The sequence below is a fragment of the Hypanus sabinus genome, chromosome 8, assembly GCF_030144855.1.
Source record: "Hypanus sabinus isolate sHypSab1 chromosome 8, sHypSab1.hap1, whole genome shotgun sequence".
Lineage (NCBI taxonomy): Eukaryota > Metazoa > Chordata > Chondrichthyes > Myliobatiformes > Dasyatidae > Hypanus > Hypanus sabinus.
In genome coordinates, this window is record NC_082713.1 from 107,954,213 (window position 1) to 107,974,020 (window position 19,808).

The window sequence follows — 19,808 nt, forward strand, 5'->3', positions numbered from 1 at the left end:
TTATACCCGCATTTTTAGGTTTAGTATTGCTGACGTATATTATCTGTATATTTGCATTGATATTATTTTTGTATATTTTTACTATACTGTTGAAAATAGTATCACCAGACTCCAACGGACACTTCTATCTTTGCTGGTAAGACACCCAGTTATGGGGTTCATAACAAACCCATTGAGTCTCCTCCAACATTCCACCATGACTCCGTTCAACCCCATAAATCTGCTTTCCTTTGATCCCCTGGCCGATCAGGAAACAATCAACTTCTGCCTTAAATGTACTTGAACTCCACCGCTGTCTGTAGCAGAGTTCTCCACAGATTCACTACTCTCTGGCTAAAAAAAAATTCCTCCTTACCTCTGTTCTAAAAGGTCGGCCCTCAGTTTTGAGGCTGTGTCCTCGAGTTCTGGACACCCCCATCATAGGAAACATCCTCTCCACATCCACCCTATCTAGTCCTTTCAACATTCGATAGGTTTCAATGAGATCCCCCAACTTTCTTCTAAATTCCAGTGAGTTCAGGCCCAAAGCTGTCAAATGCTCCTCATATGTTAACCCCTTCATTCCCAGAATCATCCTCATGACCCCCTCTGGACATTTTCCAATAACAACACATCCTTTCTGAGATATAGAGCCCAAAACTGTCAACACTCCAAGCGCAGCCTGACTAGAGTCTTAGAAGGGCTCAGCATTATCTCCTTGCATTTACAAATGTTTGTATATTCTGTTTGCCATGAAATGAACGCCTTCTTTAACAGACTCAACCTGTAAATTAACCTTCTGGGAGTCTGGCACTAGGGCTCCAAAGTCCCTCTGCACCTTTAATGCTCGAACCTTCTCCCCATTTAGGTAACAGTCCACACTACTGTTCCTTTTACCAAAATGTATTATCATACATTTCCCAACACTGTATTCCATCTGCCACTTTTTTGCCCATTCTTCCAATTTGTCCAAGCCCTGTTACAATTGCATTGCTTCCTCAGTACTACCTACCCCTCCACCTATCTTTGTACCATCTGCAAACTTTGCCACAAAGCCATCAATTCCATTATCCAAATCATTGACAAATAATATTAAGGTAGTGGTCCCAATACTGAACCCTGAGGAACACCACAAGTCACTGGCAGCCAACCAGAAAAGGCCCCTTTTATTTCCATTTGCTGACTCTTGCCGATCAGCCATTCCTCTATCCATTCCTCCCTTCTTAAAGAGTGGTGACATCTGCAACCTTCCAGTACTCCAGGACCATACCAGAATCAAGAGATTCTTGAAAGATCATGGCCAAAGCATCCTTTATCTCTTCAGCAACCTCTCTCAGGACTCTGGGATGTAGTCCATCTGGTCCAGCTGATTTGTCCACCTAAAGACCTTTCAGTTTGCCTAGTACTTTTTTCTTTCTGTATAGTAATTGCACTCTGTCAGTGACTCACGGACCTCTGGCACACTGCTAGTGTCTTCCACAGTGAAGACTAATGCAATGTAATGAAGTTGGAAAAGGCTACAAAAGCATTTCTGAAGTCCTGTGTGCTCATCAGTGCACAGTAAGAGAAATTGTCGACAAATGGAAAATTCAGTGCTATTGCTACTCTTCCTAGCATTGGGCATCCTGCAAAGATCACACGAAGAGCACCATGTGCAGTGCTGAAGGAGATGAAAAAAAAACCAAGGGTAACAGCAAAAGATGTGCAGAAATCTTTAAAACTTGTTAAGGTCTCTGTTCACGTGTCTACTATAAGAAAAACACTGAACAAGAATGCTGTTCGTGGAAGGACACCATGGAGGAAAGCACTGTTCTCCAAAAAAAAACAACACTGCTGCACATTTCAAGTTTGCAGAAGTCCATCTGGATGTTCTACAAAGCTTCTGTAGACGAATGACACAAAAGATGAACTTTTTGCCAGAAATGTACATTTCTATGTTTGGAACCTCATCCCAACTTTGAAGCATGGTGGAATGAACATCATGGTTTAGACCACTTTGCTGCCCCAGAGCTTGGACACTTACAATCATTGAGGGAACAATGAATTCAGAATTTTATTTTACAGGAGAATGTCAGGGTCACCTGAAGCTTAATAGAAGTTGTTTAATGCAAAAATACCATGATCCTCAAGGCAAGAGTAAATCAACAACAGAATGGCTTAAAAAGAAGAAAATGTATGTTTGGAATGGCCAAGTCAAAGTCCTGACCTTAATCCTATAGAAATGTAGTGGAAGGACCTGAAGCAAGCTGTTTGTGCAAGGAAGCCCACCAACATCCCAGAGTTGAAGCAGTTTTGTGAGGAGGAATGGCCTAAAATTCCTCCAAGCTGCTGTGCAGGACTGATCATCAGTAACTGGAAGCGTTTGGTTAAAGTTATTGCCATATAAGGAGGTCACACCAGTTACTGAAAGCAAAGGTTCACATACTTTTTCCAAAAAATACATGTGATATTGGATCATTTTTCTCAATAAATAGATGAACAAGTATAATGTTTTTTGTGTTATTTATTTAATTGGGTTCATTTTATCTCGTTTTAGGACTTACATGAAGATCTGATCACATTTCAGGTCATACTTATGCAGAAACAGAGAAAATTCTACAGGGTTCACAAACTTTCTAGCACCACCGTAAGGTGTTGCTCCTCCACCCTGAGTGTGACCTCATCATGGCACAAGAGGAGGTGATGGACCGACACATCAGAGAATGGGAATGGGAATTAAAATGCTTGGCCATTGGGATGTTCCGCTTTTAGAGGTTGGAGCAGAGGTGCTTGACGGTGGTACCCTGATTTACGACGAGTCTCACCAATGCAGAGGAGACTGCACCAGGTGTATCATATACAATAGAACAGGACAGCAGGTTCACAGGTGAAGTGTTGCCTCACCTTGGACTGTTTATGGCCTTAAATAAAGGTGAATGGGCAGGTGGAGCACTTTGGCTGTCTGGAGGGTTAAGTGCCAAGAGGGAGATTAAAGTTCAAAGTAAATTTTTATTATCAATGAGATTTATAGGAAGATGATTCCTGCTGCATCTCCAATAGGCAAGCTGCAGGGTCATCAGACGCAGATCACCATTCACTGATGCTTTGCTCCCTTAGACCCAGTACATCTCCTGGTAGCAGAGCAGTGGCTCTACCACCCCCTGCAGCTTTCAATGGGATTAGTTGGTCCCCAAATTTCAGTCCTTCCTCCTCAGCCACAGCCCGTTTCTGCCTTTCAACCAGCTCCCTGGTGGCTTTCCTGAGCCTCGCTCCAGTCACTGCCATATGTTACGAAATCCCGTAACTGGATCACTTACCAGCAAAGATAGAGAGGTCAGTTGAAGTCTGATGGTACTATTTTTAAAAGTATTTATTGATAAAGGGCACAAAAAAGATTAATGCAAACATACAGATAATATACGTCGTCAGTACTAAATCTAAAGCGCGGGTATAATAATAACCAATAAGAAATAGCTCTATCGTTGTCTAGGGGTTAATGTATTGTCCGATGGAAAGATAACAGTCACTATCAGTACGTTCAAGCTGCAGCGTTGTTGGGTTTAAAAGCGATGCGGTTTAAACTTGCCCAGGTCTTTTATGATGCCAATCCGTTGAGTCAGGGGAGCGGATTCCCCCTTTGTTAGCTATAAGCTGTTTTCCGTGGTTCCAGCCACCATTTCCAGCCACGGAATCGAATGCACATGGCTTCCTTCAGATGACTTCCTGCTGTTACGTGGTCACTTAACGTTTCTTCTGGTGCGTCTGAGGGACTGTTCCTACAGACCCTCTTTTATCCGGACTCACAGGGTCGTAGATGTCAATCAGTTTGGGGGTGTGCACTCTCTCTCTCAACCAGCCCACTTTGCCTGAGGGCGTTCACGTAGTATAGTAGCTCAATCCACAAATTGGTCTCCAAGAGACAATGGCCATGTCCAGTAGGTTTACATCGCCGGGGAAACGAGCCAGCCTGCACGTCTCTTTTCCCATTTCCTGGGCCCCTTGACCCAACCCAACAGTGATCTTGCGATTCTCACAAAGGAGGGGGCTACAGACGTAACACATATCACAGAGTAACCTTGTCATCGATGTGCCAGTGAAACTGTGGCATCCCACCTCCACAGGGTAGATGAAGGTCCATCAAAGTATAAGTCACCATACACAACCCTGAAGTTCACTTTCCTGCAAATTTAAAGAATAGTAACTATACCAGGATCAATGAAAGATCAACTAGAGTGCAGAAGATAACAAGCTCTGCAAATAGAAACATAAATAAATAGCAAGAACATGAGATAGAGTCCTTAAAGTAAGATCATTGGTTGTGGGAACATTTCAATGATGGGGCAAGTGAAGTTGAGCGTAGTTATCCTGTTTTATTCAATAGCTTGATGGTTGAGGGGTAGTAACTGTTTGTGAACCTGGTGGTGTGAGTCCTGAGGCTCTTGTACCTTCTACCTGACGTCAGCAGTGAGAAGAGAGCATGACCCAGATGGTGGGGATCTCTGACGATGGATGCTGCTTCCCACTGCAGCGTTTCATGTAGATGTGCTCAGTGGTTGGGAAGGGTTTAGTGGTAATAGACTGGGCCAAATCCACTAACTTTTGTAGGATTTTCCATTCAAAGGCGTTGGTGTATCCATAGCAGTTCATGGTGCATCCAGTCAATACAATTTTCATTACATATCTATGGAAGTTTGTCAGCATTTTAGATGTTGTACCAAATCTCTGCAGACTCTTGAGGAAGCAGAGGCGCTGCCATGCTTTCTTCGCAATTGCACTTACGTGCTGAGTCCTGGACAGATCCTCTGAAATAATAACTCCTCAGAATTTAATGTTGCTAACTTTCTCCGCCTCTGATTCTCTGATAAGGACAGGCTCATGGACCTCTGATTTACCTCTCCTAAAGTCTACAATCATTTCCTTGCTGTCGCTGACATCGAGTGAGAGGTTGTTGTTATGACACCACTCAGCCAAATTTTCAGTCTCCCTCCTGTACGCTGATCTGCACCTTTGATTTGGCCCACAATAGCAGTGTCATTAGCAAACTTGAATGTGGCTTTGGAATGTACTTAGCTGCACAGTCACAGGTGTAAAGCGAATAGAGCAGGGGCTGAGCACACAGCCTTGTGGTGAACCTTGCTGATGGAGATCGTGGAGGAGATGTTGTTGCCGATCTGAATTGACTGGGATCTGCAAGTGAGGAAATCCAGGATCCAATTGCAGAGGAGTTATAGAGGCCAAGATCCAGGAGCTTATTGATTAGATTTGGGAACATAATAGATTTGAATATTGAGCAGCGGTCAATAGAGGGCATCCTGATGTATGCACCTTTGCTGCCCAGATGTTCCAGGGTTGAGCGAAGAGCATCTGCAGTGGAGTGAATTCAAGTCACCTCAGGCAGGAGCTGATATGCTTCATCACCAGTCTCTCAAGACACACCATCACTGTGGATGTAAGTGCAAGAGGGGATAGCCTTTGAGGCAGGTTACCAAGCTCCTCTTGGGCACCAGTATGATTGAAGCTTCCTTGAAGCAGGTTGTACCGCACACTGCCGAAATGAGAGATTAAAGATCTGAATGAATGCTCCAGCCAGCTGGTCAGCACAGGTCTTCAGTACATGGCCAGGTACTCCGTCCGGACCGGATGCTTTCTGTGGGTTCACCCTCCTGAAGGCAGCCCACAGTCAGCTTCAGAGACTGAGATCACAGGGTCATTGGGAATGTTGGGTTTGCGATGGTTCCTCCATGTTCTGACATCAAAGCAGCACAGAAAGCACTGAGCTCATCTGAATGTGAAGCCCTGCTGTCTCCCATGTCTCTTGATATAATTTTGTAGGAGGGGATAGCATTCAAACCCTGTCAAACATCCCTCGTTGATTCAAGTGTTACGAAGGATGAACAACTCTGATGGGCAGAAGGGTGCAGAGTCGCCCATGCCCCCTCCCCTTTTGGAAAATCGCAAATCGCTACTATTTCGATGCTGCTAACAAGGAAGTAAGAGAGACAAAAGGAAATCTGCCAGGACAGTTGTTATTGATTACAGCTCATGAAAGTTAATGAGAGAGAGACAACTCAGAGATACACAAGGTGGAATGTCTCCTACCAACAAAAGGAGAGTGGAACCATTGATTACTGCTATTCTCTTTTGGAGAAGGATTGTGTACTTGGTACTGTTCTATTCATTGAAACCCCTCAGGGGGCAACCAGAGTGGGCTGGTTTGATGGGTTACATCATCCCAACCTGATTGACACCTGAGACCCTGTGAGTGGGGATAAAAGTGAGGTCTGGGGTAACACCCCTCAGACACACCAGGAGAAACACTAGGGAGCATCAGAACCCCCACGAGACAGGGTGGGAGACCGGAGACCGAACGAAGGGTCGGTAAATTTTAACTCAGTGTTTTGTAGCGAGACCGGTGGGGGCTTGTGTGTGTGTCTACCCTTGCCTGGGTGACGAGTCCACCACGGAAGAACGGTCTAGCTAAAGGACGGAGGGGTCATACGTGAATGGCCACAACAACGACAACGCATCGATGGATCAAAATCGTAAAGGAAGGTTGGCAAGATAATAGCTGTTACTGTTCACACGTTTTTTTTTCTCTCTCTCTCTCTCCAACAATTGCAACACATCGACCGACCACTACCGCAGCCTGTATGAACTGAACTGAACTTTATATTTCCATCTGACAATTCATTATCCCCTAGACAACGATAGAGCTTGTTTCTTATTGATTATTATTATACCCGTACTTTTAGGTTTAGTATTGATGACGTATATTATCTGTATATTTGCATTGATATTATTTTTGTGTATTTTTACTAATAAATACTGTTGAAAATAGTATCACCAGACTCCAACGGACAATTCTTTCTTTGCTGGTAAGACACCCAGTTATGGGGTTCGTAACACAAGTTCAACCTGGAATTTCTATTTTGCCCGTGCGTTGGCTTTCCAGAGATCATTCCTGCACCTCTTGTAGCTTTCCTGATCGCCAGACTTGAATGCCTCTGTTCCAGCCCTCAGCAGATTTCAGATCTCATATTCATCCAGGAATTTCTGATTGGGGAAGACTCTGAATGATTTCGTGGGGACACACTCATCTACAACTTTTCAATAAAGTCCGTTACAACCATGGTGTAGTCATTCAGAGCTCTAGATAAGAGCATGAACATGGCCCAGTCCACTGATTCAAAGTAATCCCTTAATTGCTCTTCTACCTCCCGAGACCACCTCTTTGCTCTAAGCACATCTTTCTCTCCCCCCCCCTCTTTCTGCTTTCCGCAGGGATTGCTCCCCACGCGACTCCCTTGTCCACTCGTCCCCCTCATCCCTTCCCACCGTTCTCCCCCCAGCACTTACCTTTCTAAGTGGAACAAGTGCTACACCTGCCCTTACACTTCCTCCCTCACCACCATTCAGGGCCCCAGACAGTCCTTCCAGGTGAGGCGACACTTCACCTGTGAGTTGGCTGGTGTGGTATACAGCGTCCGGTGCTCCCGGTGTGGCCTTTTATATATTGGTGAGACCCAACGCAGACTGGGAGACCATTTCGCTGAACACCTACGCTTGGTCCGCAAGAAAAAGCAGGATCTCCCAGTGGCCACACATTTTAATTCCACGTCCCATTCCCATTCTGATATGTCTATCCATGGCCTCCTCTACTGTCAAGATGAAGCCACACTCAGGTTGGAGGAATAACACCTTATATACCGGCTGGGTAGCCTCCAACCTGATGGCATGAACATTGACTTCTCTAACTTCCGTTAATACCCCTCCTCCCCTTCTTACCCCATCCCTGACTTATTTAGTTATTTGGTTTTTTCACTCTCTCTCTGCCCGTCACTCTGCCTGTTCTCCATCTCCCTCTGGTGCTCCCCCCCTCCCCCTTTCTCTCTCCTAAGGCCTCCCGTCCCATGATCCTTTCCCTTCTCTAGCTCTGTATCCCTTTTGCCAATCACCTGTCTGGCTCTCAGCTTTATCCCACCCCCTCCGGTCTTCTCCTATCATTTCACATTTCCCCCCTCCCTCCCACTATTTTCAAATCTCTTACTATCTTTCCTTTCGCTTAGTCCTGACGAAGCGTCTTGGCCCGAAACGTCGACAGCGCTTCTCCCTATAGATGCGGCCTGGCCTGCTGTGTTCCAACAGCATTTTGTGTGTGTTGCTTGAATTTTCAGCATCTGCAGATTTCCTCGTGTTTGACTTGTGTTGATGATCAGTCATGAGTGCAAACTCTCTCCCATACAGGAACTGGTTAAAACATTTTACACCCTAAATCTCTCTGCAGCGGTTGCAAAACATAGTGTCCTGCTGAAGGGTCTCAGCCCAAAACATCAACTGTACTTTTTCCATAGACGCTGTCTGGCCTGCTGAGTTCCTCCAGCATTTTGTGTGTTTTCCAAAGGCTGTGCAATGAATTCATAGTATGTGGCATGACAGAACCTACGGCACACCATGAGGCAAGGTATCATTTCCTCGGCCTTTTGGGAAGCCACCTCTCAGTGCTTTGTCCGTTGCTGTTTCTTCCTGATCTGCAGTAATGGGTTCAAGGGATTGGCAGGGATCTGTTTTAGTAATTGACAAATCCTATAAAGGACCACAACTGTGACACATCCTTTGGCTTTGCGACATCCACCACTGCTTGAATTTTCTCACCACACTTGCGCCATCTTTGTGCGTCAATGGTGTGACCACAGTAAGTGATGCTTGGTTTAAAGAATTCACACTTGTTGCATTATGCTTTGAGCCTTTAAATTGTTTAATCATTTTAATACTGTCATGAGACTTTGGAGCTGTTCCTCGTCATCCTTACAGGTAACAATGATGTCATGCAGGTAACCCTGAGTGCCTGGGCAGCCTTGTATCACCTGGTCCATATCTTTCTGCCAGAGTGCAGGTGCAGATGCTACTCCAAAAATAAGCTTATTATTGTGATAAAGCCCTTTGTGAGTGTTTATGGTGAGAAACACTTTGGACTCTTCTTCCATCTCCATCTGTAGGTAGGCCTCGGCTAAGTCCACCTTGATGAAGTGTTTCCCTCCTGAAAGGTGTGCAAAGATATCCTCTGTCCTGGGTATTGATCTACCTTCAGTACTAAGTTGATAGTGACCTTAAAATCACAGCAGATCTCTACATACCCATTGTTTTTAGCTCCTGGGACCACTGGTGCGGCCCAGTGTTTCCATTCAATCTTGGAAAGAATTTCTTCAGCTTCCATGCAATCTTTACTTTACTTTATTGTCACCAAACAATTGATACTAGAGCATACAATCATCACAGCAATATTTGATTCTGCGCTTCACGCTCCCTGAAGTACAAATCAAAGTAAATATAATAAAAATTTAAATTGTAAATCATAATTAGAAAATAGAAAAGGGAAAGTACGGTAGTGCAAGTCAGGTCCGGATATTTGGAAGGTACGGCCCAGATCCGGGTCAGGATCTGTTCAGCAGTCTTATCACAGTTGGAAAGAAACTGTTCCCAAATCTGGCCGTACAAATCTTCAAGCTCCTGAACCTTCTCCCGGAGGGAAGAGGGACAAAAGTGTGTTGGCTGGGTGGGTCTTGTCCTTGTTTATCCTGGCAGCACTGCTCCGACAGCGTGCGGTGTAAAGTGAATCCAAGAATGGAAGATTGGTTAGTGTGATGTGCTGGGCTATGTTCATGATCTTCTGCAGCTTCTTCCGGTCTTGGACAACTTCCATACCAGGTTGTGATGCACCCAAGAAGAATGCTTTCTACGGTGCACCTATAAAAATTACTGAGGGTTTTAGGGGACAGGCCAAATTTCTTCAGCTTTCTCAGGAAGTAAAGGCACTGGTGGGCCTTCTTGGCCGTGAACTCTGCTTGGTTAGACCAAGTCAGGTCATTTGTGATATTCACCCCGAGGAACTTAAAGCTTTTGACTTGTTCCATAGGTTATTGTCTTCGCACCATGCCACCAGATTCTTAATTTCCTCTCTGTACTCAGACTCATCATTACCCAAGATATGGCCTACAATTGTGGTGTCATCAGCAAACTTACATATTGAGTTCGATGGAAACTTGGCTACACAATCACGGGTGTACATGTGTACAGCAGGGGGCTGAGTACACAGCCTTGTGGGGCACTGGTGCTCAGAGTGATTGTTGAGGAGAGCTTGTCCCCTATTTTTACAGCCTGGGTCCCGTCTGTGAGGAAGTTGAAGATCCAGCTGCAGATCTGAGTGCTAAGGCCCAGGTTCTGGAGCTTAGGAATCTGTTTATTTGGAATGATGGTATTAAAGGCAGAGCTGTAGTCAATGAAAAGGAGCTTTACATATGCGTCTTTATTCTCCAGCTGTTCTAAGGAAGAATGTAGTGCCAGAGAGATGGCATCTGCCGTTGACCTGTTGCTCCAGTAGGCAAATTGCAAAGCGTCGAGGTAGACCGGTAGGTTATGGTTGATGTGTGCCATAACCAATCGCTCAAAGCACTTCATAGCAATTGATGTTAGAGCCACAGGTCGATAGTCATTCAGGCATGCCACCTTGCTTTTCTTCAGCACTGGGATTATCATTGCCTTCTTAAAACACGAGGGGATCTTAGACTGAAGCAGGGAGCAGTTGAAGATGTCAGCAAACACTCCAGCTACCTCGCTTGCACAGGCCTGGAGAACCCGTCCCGGGACACCATCTGGGCCCATCGCCTTCCTTGGATTTATCTTCAGGAAGGCTCTTCTAACATCTTCCTCGGTGACGATGAATCTCGATGCCACCAGATCCAGTTCACCCGGAGGAGGCGGGCGCTCCTGTTCAAATCTTGCGTAGAATACGTTAAGTTCATCAGGAAGAGAAGTGCTACAGTTATTGATATTCCCAGCCTTTTCTTTGCGCCCAGTGATCTCATTTAGATCCTGCCATAGTCTACTGGTATCCCCCGGTTAGCCTGAGCTTCCAACTTGGCTCGATATTGCCTCTTGGCGCCCTTAATGGCTTTCCGGCGTTCACACCTGGATCTAGCTCACTGACTATTTTATCATGGATGGTATAAGGAACCAGATGGGCTTGGTAAAACATAGGTGTGGCATTTTGATTTAACACTATTTTATCCTTGATATGTTTGAGTTTTCCAATGCCATCCTTGAATGCTGCTGTGGCATCATCCTGAAGCTTCCTTAATTCACTCTTGTTGCAGGGGATGTGGCATTTCAACTGCTATTGCAACTGCTCTTTTTTTTTAACTGGTACGTTTTTCTCTCTCCTCTTCCTGAAGAGAATCGTGTCGTGCTTTTTTTAAACTTGATTGTCTCACTGTGCTTCAACAGGTAGGTACACATCTCAGGTTTGTTTTGAAACTTCTTCATTGTTATGTTTTGCAACTCGAGAAACTAATCGAAAGAAAATCACAGGAGCCTGGTATAATGTGTCTACTCCATTTTTACTTTAGTGGGTGCTCGCATTTGACGTGGTGGCATAATGACGCATGTCATTCACGTGCTTTTATGTATAATCCATAAAGAATTATGTAAACAAAGTATGCTTAATCAAACTATTTACAAAATTACTGAAATATGAGGGGTGATTGATAAGTTTGTAGCCTAAGGTAGGAGGAGTCAATTTTAGAAAACCTAGCACATTTATTTTTTCAACATTTACATTTAGTCCAAGAGCATACAGATCCCTTCTTTGTAGAAGTCAGCATCTTGGACCTCCAGAAGTGATCCACAGCAGGGTGATTGATAAGTTCTCCTTTTACCTTAGGCCACGAACTTATCAATCATCCCTGCTGTGGACCACCTGGAGGCCCAAGACATTCTCGTTACATACACGTGCAGTTCAACTCTTTGAGTGAAAATGCAGAAAGTTTCAAACTTTCTCCTTCTACCTTAGGCCACGAATTTATCAATTACCCCTGCTGTGGACCACTTCTACAAAGAAGGGATCCGAATGCTCCACGACCGCTGGACTAAGTGTGTAAATGTAGGAGGGAACTATGTTGAAAAATAAATGTGCTAGGTTTTCTGAAATTGACTCCTTCTACCTTAGGCCACGAACTTATCAATCACCCCTCGTATTAAATACATGACATATGTGATCCAAAATTCCATTCTTTGAAGTTCAATAGATGTAAGAAGTGGTATATTTAATTGTTGAAATGTAAAAGATTTTTTCCAGTCTAACAGTGAAAGGTTTTGGCCCAGATCATCAACTGTTATTCCTCTCCATAGATGATGCCTGGCCTGTTAAGTTCCTCCAGCAGTTTGTGTGTGGTTCTCAAGATTTCTGGCATCTGCAGAATCTTTTCTGTTTATTTGTGTGACTGGTAAGTAAATGACAGCAAACCTCCCATGTACAACAATCAGAGGCTTCCTTGAGTGCCATTTTTGTCTGTAGGGGCGATGATTGGGAAAACCTTCCTTGCTGATTTATTGGATTACACATCACCCACATGAACAAAGCTGACTCCAGAACCAAGAATAATTTCACACTTCCACATGACACTAACTCCCTGATCGATGATTTTTTTGACCTTGTTCTCTATCATTGTATCTTGTGTGTAAAGTCATTCTAATTCCAGTCCTGATGAAGGGACTTGGCCTGAAACGTTGCCTTGGTGGTTATAAATGGAAGGAAACTGGTACATACTGTATCACACAAAATACTCGGCCAACTCAGCAAGTCAGAGAGCATCGATGGAGAGAAATAAAGAGTTGAACCATCTACAAGCACCATTTCCCTTCTGTGGACAAACAAATTCTGAGTGTGTGTGTGTGTGTGTGTGTGTGTGTGTGAGAGAGAGAGAGAGAGCCAATGTGTGTGGGGGGGGGGGGGTTGGGATGTAAGTGAGCCATTGGGTGTGTGTGGGGGAGGGAGAGGGATGGGAGTGAGCCTGTGTGTGTGTGTGTGTGTGTGTGTGTGTGTGTGTGTGTGAGAGGGTGGGTGGGGGGCAGTGTGTGTGTGTGTGTGTGTGTGTGTGTGTGTGTGTCTGTGAGAGAGAGAGAGAGAGAGAGAGCCAATGTGTGTGGGGGGGGGGGGTTGGGATGTAAGTGAGCCATTGGGTGTGTGTGGGGGAGGGAGAGGGATGGGAGTGAGCCTGTGTGTGTGTGTGTGTGTGTGTGTGTGTGTGTGTGTGAGAGGGTGGGTGGGGGGCAGTGTGTGTGTGTGTTTGTGTGTGTGGGAGGGTGGGTGGGGGGGAGTGAGTGTGTGTGTGTGTGTGTGTGTGGGAGGGTGGGTGGGGAGGAGTGAGTGTGTGTGTGTGTGTGTGAGAGGGTGGGTGGGGGGCAGTGTGTGTGTGTGTTTGTGTGTGTGGGAGGGTGGGTGGGGGGGGAGTGAGTGTGTGTGTGTGTGTGTGTGTGAGGGTGGGTGGGGGGTAGTGAGTGAGTGTGTGTGAGTGAGTGAGTGAGTGAGTGTGTGTGTGTGTGTGTGTGTGTGTGTGTGTGTGAGTGGTATGGGGATGTGGGTGTGTATGTGTGGGAGGGTGGGTGGGGGGGAGTGAGTGTGTGTGTGTGTGTGTGTGTGTGTGTGAGGGTGGGTGGGGGGTAGTGAGTGAGTGTGTGTGAGTGAGTGAGTGAGTGTGTGTGTGTGTGTGTGTGAGTGGTATGGGGATGTGGGTGTGTATGTGTGGGAGAGTGAGTGAGAGTGAGCTAGTGGTGGTGTGTGTGCTTTTGTACTTTGATAACAAGTTTACTGTGATCTTTGAGCTTTGACCTGGATCATTTGTCACCCTTTCTGAATTGCCTCTCTGGGGCATTTCGGAGGGTAACAACAGACTGTGGGTCTGGAGACACAGCCCTGTGTAAGAAAAGACAGTAGATTTCTTCTCCTGAGTAGGTGCTTCAATAATCAGCTTAGTTTCTGTTAGAAATAGCAACTCTTTGGAACTGGTTGTGGTTTGTTATTGTCACATGTATTGAGGTGCAGTGAAAAGTAATAGTTTTGCATGCTATCTATACAGACATCAGTACTTCCAGATAGTACAAGGGAAATGCAATAACACAATGAAAAAAGTTAAAATCACAGAGCATGCGCACGGCAGTAAGATGTGACCATAACAAGGCAGACTGTGAGGTCAGTTGTCCACTTTTTCGTTTTTAAGGGATAACAGCAGGATAGAAGCTGGCCTTGAGCCTGGTGGTACGTGCTTTTGATTACGTTGGTGAGAGGGGTAGAGGACGTGGTAAGCTGTACCCACAGTGCTCTGCAGTTTCTTGCAGTCATGGACACAGCAGTTGCCTTACCAAACTGCGATGCGTCGAGATAGGATGCTTTGTACAGGGAAACAATCAAAATCGGTGAGGGTCGAAGGGTCATGCTAAATTTCTTTAGCCCTCTGATGAAGTAGAGGCACTGCTGAGCCTCCTTCGCCATGGCATCTACGTAGTTGGATCAGAACAGGCTACTGGTGATGTTCACTGAAGGAACTTAAAGCTTTTGACTCTCCTGTGACTGCTGGTGGCAGTGGTGGAGACGGAAACGATAGGGTCTTTTAAGAGAATCCTGGATGACTACATGGAGCTTAGAAAAATAGAGAGCTCTGGGTAAGCCTGGGTAGTTCTAAGATAAGCACATGTTCAGCACAGCTCTGTGGGCCGAAGGGCCTGTATTGTGCTGTAGGTTTTCTATGTTTCTATGGTGTGGATCTGAGAGACTACCAAGACCAGACAGGCTGAATGGGCATATGTTGGATGTAATTCTCTGTATTAAATAGCCAGACGTGTTCAGGGAGTGTATGAGGTCAGGTCTGGTCCACTTTGTGCTTTTACCAAATATTAAATCCCAGTATCACTTTGAAACAATATCTGAGGACAAGCTGTTGACGCATAATTCAGTTTCTCTCTTGGCAGTAATTAGTACTGCAGGAAAACATTAACTGCATCAATTTACATTTCTGTACTTTGTCTTTTTTAGCTGGGACATGTAATTTTCAGTTTTATTCTCCTTGTGAATGCTAAATATTTATTGAGGTTAATGAATCTTCACTATAACACTCATTATCACCTTCTCATTTGTATTTGATATTAATTAAACCTTTTCTTAGTTAAGCTCTGATGATGACTCTTAAACACCACATGTAATACATTTGTTGAGACAACTGGCAATTTGTCAACGGCTCAGTCTAAACGTTCTGGATTTTATCTCCTGTGGATCTTCCACACTCCTTTCACATTGGGTTGCCTTGATAGAGTTCTTCCACATCCCACCATGGACCATGGGCATCTGACAGACCTCTGCAGAGGTCCGAATGCTTGTTCACCCTTCCCTGTATCCTCCCACAAGTTCTCTGCTTCTGCAGCGATGAAGCATAGCTTTACTTGTCACATGTACATCCAAACATACAGTGAAACACACTACTTATGTCATTAACACACGGTTGCTATGAGGTTTTTGGCTGATGGCAGCCACGAGCCCCTGGTTGCTGTGGTCCAGCCCCATGGGTACCATAGAATTGTATTTCCTGTAGGACTACCCCTGGTTACAATGGAGCTGAATTTTGGTTACCACAGAGTTTCCTCCTGGTTACTATGGAAATCCCAGTTACTATGACACTCAGCTTGGTAATTATGGAACTGCCCTGTGGTTGCCCCTTGGTTGCTGTGGAGATGCATTCATGACGACTGCAGGACCTTTCCTTCTTGCTGTGCAGTTGCCCTCCTCCTGGGTATGGTGGAGCAATTCTGGCTCAGAAGAGGCTCCCAGAAGAAGATTGTTCCTCCTTGGCTACAGGTCTACTTCCAGAGTGGAAGCTGACCGTGCAGTGAACTCAGAGCACAGACAGTGACACGTCTTCGGTTCCCGCCACCGCCTGTAAGGAGTTTGTACATTCTCCCCATGACCATATGGGTCTCCTCCGGGTGCCCCAGTTCCCACCCACATTCCAAACGATGTATGGGTTAGGGTTAGTAACTTGTGGGCTTGCTGCATGGGCACCGGAAACATGGTGATGCTTGCGGGCTGCCCCAAGCACACTTGGACTGTGTTGGTTGTTGATGCAAGTGAACATTGCATCAACAACCAAATGTATGTTTCAATATACATGTGGCAATTAAAGCTAATGTCGTCCAATCTAACTTCCTGCCAACAGGGGTAGGACTCTGCTCTGACTCACTGTGGGACTGACTTCCCTTTTCTCACCTTGAGCCCACGGCCCTCGCTCTGGTCACTCACACTTTGCGTGTTTGCAGACCTCAGGTCAGAAGTGCCGAGATACACAGATTCACTGCTGAGGCCGCACTTGCACACGATAGTGGTCACCCCGTTTTAGAAAAGACATAGTTAAACTGAGAAGAGTGCAGAGAAGATTTACAAGGACATTGCCAGGACTAGAGGAGGTAAGAAGGAATAAAAATAAGTTACTGTAAAAAAGATGTACAAGATTTACAAGTCAAAGAGTACAAGGTCCTTCCCCGGCTGTAGGTTGACTCATAGAGCCTAATGGTTGAGGGTAAGAATGACCTCATATATCACTCTTCGGAGCAGCGCAGTTGTCTTAGTCTATCACTAAAAGTGCTCCTCTGTTCAGCCAAGGTGGCATGCAGAGGGTGAGGAACATTGTCCAGAACTGCCAGGGTTTTTTGTAGGGTCCTTTGTTCTACCACAGCCTCCAGTGTGTCCAGTTTGACTCCTATAACAGAGCCAGCCTTTCTAATCAATTTATTGAGCCTGTTGGCATCACCTGAGTCAATGCCATTGCCCCAGCACACCACCACATGGAAGATTGTACTGGCAACAACAGACTGGTAGAGCACATGAAGGAGAGGCCTGCACACTCCAAAGGATCTCAGTCTCCTCAGGAAGTAAAGGCGACCCTGGCCCTTCTTGTACTCAGCCTCTATGTTGGTGTTCCACTCCGGTCTGTCATCCAGGTGCGCCCCCAGGTACCTGTGGTCCTCACCACATCCATGTCCTCATTGTCAATAGTAACAGGGAGCAATGCAGGCTTAGTCTTCCCAAAGTCCACCACCATCTCCTTTGACTTACTGATGTAGAGCTGCAGACGATTCAGCCTGCACCATTTGGACAAAATCCTTCACCTGGGCCCTGTATTCACCCTCCCATCCTCCCTTTATACAGCCAACTAATGCTGAGTCATCAGAGAATTTCTGCAGATGACATGACTCAGTGTTGTATCTAAAGTCCAAGGTTTACAGGGTAATCAGGAAGGGAGCCAATACAGTCCCCTGTGGGGCCCCAGTGCTCCTTACAGCCACACAGCTCAGAAGCCACACAAACTGTGGTCTGTCAGTCAGGTAGTCTGTTATCCAGGATACAATGGAATTGCCAACCTGCATTGAATGGAGCTTTTCCCTCAGCAATGAGAGTGACAGATATATGGAACAAGGTGCCAGAGACAGTGGTTGAGGCAGGTACAGTATTAGCATTTAAGAAGCAGTTAAATAGGTACATGGAGGGGTGAGGCTTGGATAGATATGGGCTGAATGCAGGAAATTGAGTCTAGCGTAGTGGGCACCATGGTTGGCAAGGACTGGTTGGGCTGAAAGGCCTATCAATGTTGTGTTGCTTCATGACTCTGTGAATTTAAGTCAGGTTACTGCTCAAAATACAGTGCAACGATGAGTGACACTGCACGTTTGAGTTAGCTCCATAGATCACTAACCTGTCTCACCACTGATCTCCTGAAGCCCGTCACCCTGATGTTTAGGCACAAGGGGACTAGTTTAAACACCTCCTAGTCAGGAATGCAGAGGCGGGAGATTCTGAGCTGGAGCAGAGACATGGGTTCAGTCTTGACCGTAGGTGCTGTCTATGTGGAGTTTTCCTGTTCTCCCCATGACTGAACCCAGTTGAGGAGATTAATGCCATTTATGTTCTTCCTGGCCCTTAAGAAAAATCCAGTCATTCTTTTTCCTCTGTTTATAAAGATCCATTCAACACCTGCTGGTTAACAACTGTGTGACTGCCAAGACAGGTACACCAACTTGCCAATCTCATTGTCAAGTTTGCTGATGACATGACAGTGGTGGGTCTCATCACCAACGACGATGAGATGGACTAGAGAGAGAAGGTGGAAGAGCTCGAGGCCTGGTGCCAAGCAAATAATTTCTTCCTCAATGTCAACAAGACAAAGGAGGAGGCTATCAGCCTCAGGAAAACCCTCAGTACTCTCAGCCCTCTTTACATCGGCAGCAGAGCAGTGAGCAGTTTCAGACTCCTGGGAGTGCACGTCTCACACAGTCTCTTATCGTAGACAGAACACATTCTACATAATCGGGAAAGCTCTCTGAAGAGAGCTGGACTATTCGCACCTCAGTACTGACATGTTTTTGCAGATGTGCAGTGGAGAGCTGCATCACGGAAACCACACTGCTCAAGACAACAGGGCTCGACATCTGGTAGTTTAAACCACACAACTGGCACTTGTCTACCCACCATACAGAAAGGTGTCAGAAAAAGGCCAGCAATATAAATGAAGGATGCCACCCGCCCTGCTGTTTGTCCCACTCCCGTCAGGGAAGAGGCTCCATAGCATCCACACCAGGGCCACCAGACTCAGAAACAGTTACTTGCCTCAAACCGTCCGGCCAATCAACACCTCCCATTAACCCACCACTATATACATATCACCTGGTGTCACTTTATGTCTATGTATATGATTTATAGAATTGCTTTTATATTGATATTTACTGCTTTTTTATTGTGTTTGTTATGTTGAGAATCAGAATCAGGTTTAATATCACTGGCATATCATATATTGTGAAATTTGTTGTTTTGTAGCAGCAGTACATTGTAATATGTAATAAAATTTATACATTATCATAAGGTGTCAAGATGGTTGTTGTGACATGTCTAGCATGGTAGTGTAGTGGGTAGTGCTTGTCGGTTTCATTTCCAGCTTCCACCGCTGGCTAGCAGTCTCATGAAAAGGCGAGCTGAATGTGTAAGTCTCTCCCTGCCAGTACACAGCCTCCCCGACAACAAACCTCATGCAGTACCTCCTCACTGGTGACACACTGAACTGAACCTCTTTCAGACTCAGGCTGAACGACAGAGGATGGGGAGAAGGTCTGGCCCCTGCACACGTAGCACGCAGGCTCACCGGACGTGCCCTGGCAATTGCGAACCAGACCCCCAGTTATGAGTAAACAGCCCCACTGCCTTGCGCACAGCCTCGGGAGAGTCGAAGGCTACGGGAGTAAACTCGGACAGCAAATCCAGTGGAGTCCCTAAGGCAGCTGGACATCATTGAACATCTATCCGGCAGCTCCTGCAGCCGAGCTGGTGCCAAACGTATTGCTTCACAAGCTGTCTTTTAGACTACACTGGAGAGACCGAGAGGGATCTTAACGACTGGGCATCTCAGGATCTCCACACCTTCTGCCCAGGCTTGTGACGGTGATCATCCTCACCCACTGTCCTTCGAAACAGACGGATGCCAACCACAAATTACAATAAGAAATATACATTTAAAAAATTAATGAAGTAAGTGGTGCAAAGGGAGAGCAAAAATAGAAGAAAATAATGAGGTAGTGTACATGGGTTCATTGTCCATTCAGAAATCTGATGATGGTGGAGAAAAGCTGTTCCTGAAACATTGAGTGTGAGTCTTCAGGGTCTGTCCCTCCTCCCAGATGACAGTAATGAGAAGAGAGCATGTCCTGGGAGATGGGTTTCCTTAAAGATGGATGCCAACTTTTTTAAAAATATATTTTTATTGAAGGAATGATACACTACAGAATACATAATGGATTACATTTTCCTCCATTTTGCTTTTATATCCTACCCCTAAACAAACCTCCTGTGGTAAACTATGTATACCTGCCTGGACATGCCCCCCTCTGCTGACTGCTCCTGTGGCTCCTCCCACAGACCCCTGTATAAAGGCGATTGGAGGCACTGCTCCTCCCTCAGTCTCCGAGATGTCGTGGTCTCTTTTGCT